Source organism: Blastomyces gilchristii (genome assembly GCF_000003855.2).
Source record: "Blastomyces gilchristii SLH14081 genomic scaffold supercont1.11, whole genome shotgun sequence".
Classification (NCBI taxonomy): Eukaryota; Fungi; Ascomycota; class Eurotiomycetes; order Onygenales; family Ajellomycetaceae; genus Blastomyces; species Blastomyces gilchristii.
Genome location: NW_003101672.1, coordinates 409,491 through 416,331, shown reverse-complemented (window position 1 = coordinate 416,331; position 6,841 = coordinate 409,491).

Here is a 6,841-nt window from a genome sequence, read left to right as displayed (position 1 = left end):
TTAGCTTCAGTATAGTAGAGATCTGTTATTATATAGATAACAGCTTCTTTGTAGCGGGCTGCGCCCGATCAATCATATAGACTATTCCATTACACTTCATAGATTCTTCCATTCCCGATCGCCGATCCGCGGCCGCTACGAACGCGCGTAGTGTACGCTCCGATTCTCAGCCATTCCTGATCACCGATTCTCAGCTGCTATGAACACGCGCATATTCTTCCGCCCTGAAGCTCCACCGTGTACATCACCACATACATGTAGACTGACCGTGTGACCGTGTCTGGGACCAGGACCAGATTTTTTGATAGTCCCATTACCAATTCGACTGATCCCATTACACGGTTTTAACATTAGATAGTAGTCTCATACTGTCTCAGTGAGACTTACTGTCTACTCTTGTCACATTTTGCAAATAGAACCATGATTTCCACTTCTCAATTTAAATTATTTTTATTGCTTTAAATGACTTTAAATCTCATTTGAGTGTTATCAAAAAGCATTACTTTTTAAAAAATTAAAAATAGTCTAAAAAAAACCTTAAAATGTCTAAAAATAGTAACTTTATGTCAAGAATGAGACTAAATGGGACCAAATGAAATCACTTTCTCATTTTTTTCAAGTCATGATTTCATTTTAAGATCTGATATATAGTCACTTTACATGTTTTTTTAATAGCCAGTCCCAGCGGGATTCACACCAAGAAATGTATGGGATCAGACTAAATGAGATTAAATGTGAAATTCATGATTCTGGCAGCTAGTCTACATACATGTATAAATATTCATCTCAATCACTGATTCTTGCACTTTCTCTTTCTTTTCTTCTTTAACATTTTTATCTTTGTTATATAAGACCTATCAATATAATATCAATCTATTCAGTGTAGGTCTCTTACACTATAAAAATGTTCATCATCTTCTCATTAGAAACAATTACTCATTGAGAGATATTCAAATATGTAACAATGTGTAAGAAATAGAGAAACAGTCAAACAGTTAAGCAGACACTGAGTTCTCAGATAGAAGCTTACTTGTCAGTCACTCTGACTCTGTAATAAGATCTTACAAAGAGAATAAGATCTTATAAGAGAATATCAGTGAAAGACCTGAGAGTTCTGACACTCAGATATATGAGAATATGATTACACTTCTTCAGATTTCACAGATATCATACATCTGATGATTGATATAACCATGTCTAATAATAATATGAAACTCTTGAACATGAATATAGATACAATACCACAGTGGTTCTAAGTAATGTTGAAATTACAACAATAATAAATAACTGATATGCATGCAACTCAACAACTTCAATATGAAGAGATTCAATGATTAACTCATGCAATTTCAACATCTACAGAATCAAATATAAAAGCACTGAAAGAATGCTTAAATATCTCTGTATATTTTAATGCTTCTGATCTCACTCTCTACTCATTATGAAGAATGAAAATGCTTGTGAAACTGAGTGTAGATGAAGATTTCATCAGTTTATTAATCAATCAAGATTGATATATCAATGAATGATTGAAGAATTGCATAAAATAGAAGTTTTATTCATGAATGAAAGTATGTGAACCAGTGTTGAGAATGCCTGACAATATCATAAAACATCTTAATATTCTGTTTCAAGACACTGCCATGTAACAGAAAGTATTAGATTAAATACAGAGTGCTTAACAGAGAAACACTTCTCTTATAACATTTATCTCTGACTTCAACATCAAGATTCTAGAAGCAGATGATCAATCTTGAAAGAATTGAATGAAGATTAGCATACTTAAGAAGATATTAACTTTCAAACTCTTACAGACTCTTGTAAGCACAGATAGACTGACCGTGTGACCGTGTCTGAGACCAGGACCAGATTTTTTGATAGTCTCATTACCAATTCGACCGATCCCATTACACAGTTTTAACATTCAATAGTAGTCCCATACTGTCCCAGTGAGACTTACTGTCTACTCTTGTCACATTTTCCAAATAGGACCATGATTTCCACTTCTCAATTTAAATTATTTTTATTGCTTTAAATGACTTTAAATCTCATTTGAGTGTTACCAAAAAGCATTACTTTTTAAAAAATTAAAAATAGTCTAAAAAAAACCTTAAAATGTCTAAAAATAGTAACTTTATGCCAAGAATGGGACTAAATAGGACCAAATGAGACCACTTTCTCATTTTTTTCAAGTCATGATTCCATTTTAAGATCTCATATATGGTCACTTTGCATGTTTTTTTAATGACTAGTCCCAGCGGGATTCACGCCAAGAAATGTATGGGACCAGACCAAATGGGACCAAACATGAAATTCATGGTCCCGGCGGCCAGTCTAAGCACAGATGAAGATCAGACTTATGAAGACTTCTGCACACAGCTCTGAACATTGAATGACTGTCTTATCAAGCTCAAGAGTATACAGAACAGTGACAGAAGATGTTACATCTCAGTCACTTATACACTCACACTGAAGAGGAGTAACAGCAATAATGCAGATGCTATGAACTGAATAGATTCAAATGCCTATACACAAGCAAGAGTTTCTACTGTTTGAACAGGCTTTCAAGTTCCTGAGATCACTCCCGAAGAAGTCACTGATTGATGTCAATGTAAAGTATGCATCAACTGTAACTTATCAGAACACATTGCTTCTAACTGTCAATCAATCTATGTGCCTTCATACTTAAGAGAAAGATCAGCATCTTCTTGTTTAAAGAATGAATCAGTGTCTGTCTGCATCAATCATGTTACATTAGAGAAAGATTCAGAAGATAACTATAAGAATGTCTCAGTGAAACAGGGAAAAGATTAGCTTCTGTTCAAATTTGTAAACAGAAGCTTGAAGAGATTGAATGATAATAATTTGAAGAGAAGATGATAATGAATGTAATTCTTGTATCTACTGTGATTGATAACATGTATAATATGAAAGTCATGATAGACAGTAGTCTATGTCACTATGCAATGATAAAATCTTCAGTTATAAGATATCATAATCTTCAGCATATTTCTTTATCAAAACCTTGACTTCTTATAGAATTTAATAACTCAAAAGACATTTATATCTGTTACATAATGAAGCTGATCATAGATGTGAGAGAACATTAACATGAAGATGTCTATGCATATGAAGTTGATAATCTTGATTATAATCTTATATTGAAACTTGCCTGACTATCTGAACAAGGCATCTTATTGAATGCTTAAAACAGAAGCTTGATATTCTCTAACAATGATAGAATTCATGAAGATGATATTCACAAGACTATTAATCTGACACAGATCTCTGTCAATGTCTACAAAATGCTTAGAAAAAGAAGTTACTGAAAGAATTGCTGACAGCAGAATCATATATCAATCTATTTCATTAGTCTGACTGATATCAAAAAGACTCTAGAAAAGTTATTCTGTGTTACAATAATAGATTCTTATACAAAACTTTCTCAATAATATTATGAATATCTAGATATCTTCTGACAAGATAATATTATGAATATATCTCTCTTATGAGATTCTGAAGTGAATCACAGTATCAAGTTAGAGAAAAAGAATGATAAGAATTCTGAACTGTCATAAGACTCTCTTTATAACATGTTCTGAGATGAACTTCTTCTTCTTCAAAAGACACTCAATAATCTGTTGAATAAAGAATTTATACATATTAGTAACTCTTTCACTGCAGTCCCTATTCTCTCTGCAAAGAAATCAGATAAAGAACTCTGATTCTGTGTGAACTACTGAGATCTGAACAGATTGATAAAGAAAGATTGATATCTCTTATCTCTTATCAATGAAACCCTAGCATGAATTAGACAAGCTCAATGATTTACAAAACTAGATGTCATCATCATGTTTCATAAGATTTGTATCACTGAAGAAGATGAATGACTTACAGCATTCTGAACATATTATGATCTCTTTGAATGAATAGTCATATTCTTTGAACTGACTAATACTCTCAGTACATTTCAGAAGTATATTAACTAAGTACTCTGAGATTTTCTTGATAAGTTTGTATCTGCTTATCTAGATAATATTCTCATCTTCATCAATGAATTCAGAAAAGAATATTAAGAGTATGTATGAAAGATATTATAATGACTACAAGAAGCAGAACTACTGATAGATATTGATAAGTGTGATTTTAAAGTCAAGAGTATCAAGTATCTGGGTTTTATTATAGAAGCTGGTAAGAAGATTTGAATGAATTCTGAGAAAGTCTCTATCATTCTTGAATGAGAAGCTCTGTATACTGTGAAAGATGTATAAAGCTTCATTGAATTTACTAACTTCTATCAGCAATTTATATGAAACTTCTCAGATATTGTGAGATCACTTACAGATCTCACTAAGAAAGACTCAGTATTTTAATAATCAGTGAATACTGAAGCTGCATTTACACAGATAAAGAAGATGTTTATTAATATCTCTCTGCTAATAACATTTGATTCTGATTATAAGACAGTTATTGAAGCTGATTTCTCTGACTATATAATAGAAGAAGTAATATTATAATATAATGATGAAGATGTTCTACAATCATATATCTTTATATCTAAGAAACTGAGTCTCACTGAATGCAATTATAAGATCTATGATAAGAAACTTCTTGTAATTATATACTGTTTAAAAGAATGAGACTCTGAACTCTGAAGTATCTCTGAATTTGAGATAGTCACAGATCATAAGAACTTCAAATACTTTATAACTATCTATAAACTTACTGAATGACAGATGTAATAATCTGAGTTTCTAAGCTACTTTCATTTTATAATACACTATCACTCTGACAGTCAGAACTTGATGACAGATATTCTCTCATAATGAGAGTAAGATATATCATCTGATGTAACAGATACTTACTGAATGAACTAAGAACACTGACTCTTGAATCTGAAGATATTAGTTAATCAAGATAAAACAGCTCATGATATTATATATACTTCTCTGATTAGAACTGACATTGATATCTTCACTTTCTCTACACTGAATGAACTATGACATATAGCAGCTCAGACTGATGAACTTCTTCAGACTCTCACTGAAGCAGTATGTTAAAAAGCACTCTGATTTCTTTCAGAACTATGTATAAGAATTGATATCTCAGAATGTTCAATTGATGATAATAACACTCTATAATTCTGTGAACAATACTGAGTTTCTCACTCTGAACTCTTATACACTCAGATAATACAAGAGATATATAATTTGTGTATAATCAGTTATTCAGGCTGTGAATAACTGTATAGAATGATCTTCTGAGAATTCTACTGATCTGAGATATTAAACAGTATCAGATGCTTTGTCTGAAACTGCAATCACTGTTCTTCTGTTATCTTATAGAAGAACTGTAGAAAAGATCTACTGAAATCACTTAATATCTCTAATAGAATCTGATGAGATGTAGTGATTGACTTCACTATTAATCTATCTAAGAGTAAGAATTACAGAAACATTCTAATCATTATTAACTGACTAAGTAAGAGTGTAATATTGAAATCTTGTAATAAGATAAACACTGAACAAGTTGCTGAAGTCTTCTTACAGAGTTCATTCTATCAGATGCATGAATTGCTGAGATTAATAATATTGAATTGAGACTGCTAATTTATGAGTACTCTCTGAACAAGAATCTGTCAAGTTCTCAAGATTATACACTGTCTGTCAACTGTCTATCACTCTGAGACTGATAATATATCAGAACAGACAATTCAGACTGTAAAGAATTATCTTTATAAGTTCTATAATCACTTATAAGATGATTGACATAATCTTCTTCTACATGCAGAGATCACTATCAACAGTCAAGATGCTGTTTCAACAGATATAAGTCTGTTCTTTCTTACATATGAATATCATATAAAAGTGTTGAATCTTCTAGAGATTACACAGTTCACACTAAACTCTTACAGTCTAATTCAGATTGCTGATAATATAGTAATAAAGCTCTGAGACATCTGTAACTGAGCAGAGGCCTTTATAATAACTGTGAAACAAGATCAAGAAGATTAAATTAACATCTGATGAGATCTCACAGAGCAGTATAAGATAGAAGATCTTGTATGAATGAATCTCAAGAATATATGAATTACATGTTCATCTTATACAGTAGACTACTGTCATATCAGGTATAAAGTAATAGAAGTTCTAGATAGTCATAACTACTGTCTTGACACATTATCAGAAATTTATGATGTATTTCACACAAGCTTGCTTCATCACACTATCACTGATTCATTCTCTTCTCAGCTGACTTCTGACTGACAGCTGCCAGACATCATGGAAGAAGATAATGAGCTTGAGTGAGAGATTGAAGATATTCTTGATGAGAGATTCTGCAGCTGTAGCTGATAATATCTTGTGAAATGAGTCAGCTATGATCAACTGATCTGAACTCTGAGTTTCATGTTATTCAAAACAGTGACTCTTGACTGATGAGAACTGCTTCTGAAAAGAGAGAGCTAATGTGACAGGCTGTGCCTGATCAATTATATAGACTATTTCATTACACTTCATAGATTCTTTCATTTCTGATCACTGATCCGCGGCTGCTATAAACACGCGCATATTCTTCCACTCTGAAGCTCCACCGCGTACACCACCACATACACATATAAATATTCACCTCAATTGCTGATTCTCACACTTTCTCTTTCTTTTCTTCTTTAACATTTTTATCTTTGTTATATAAGACCTATCAATATAATACTGATCTATTCAGCGTAGGCCTCTTACATTCTTTATCTTTTATATTACACAGCTGAGCTTGTAAGTCAATTTTAAATACAAACTTGTAAAAGCTTTTATAAATTGTGATTTCATAAGTAGTCTTAAGTAAT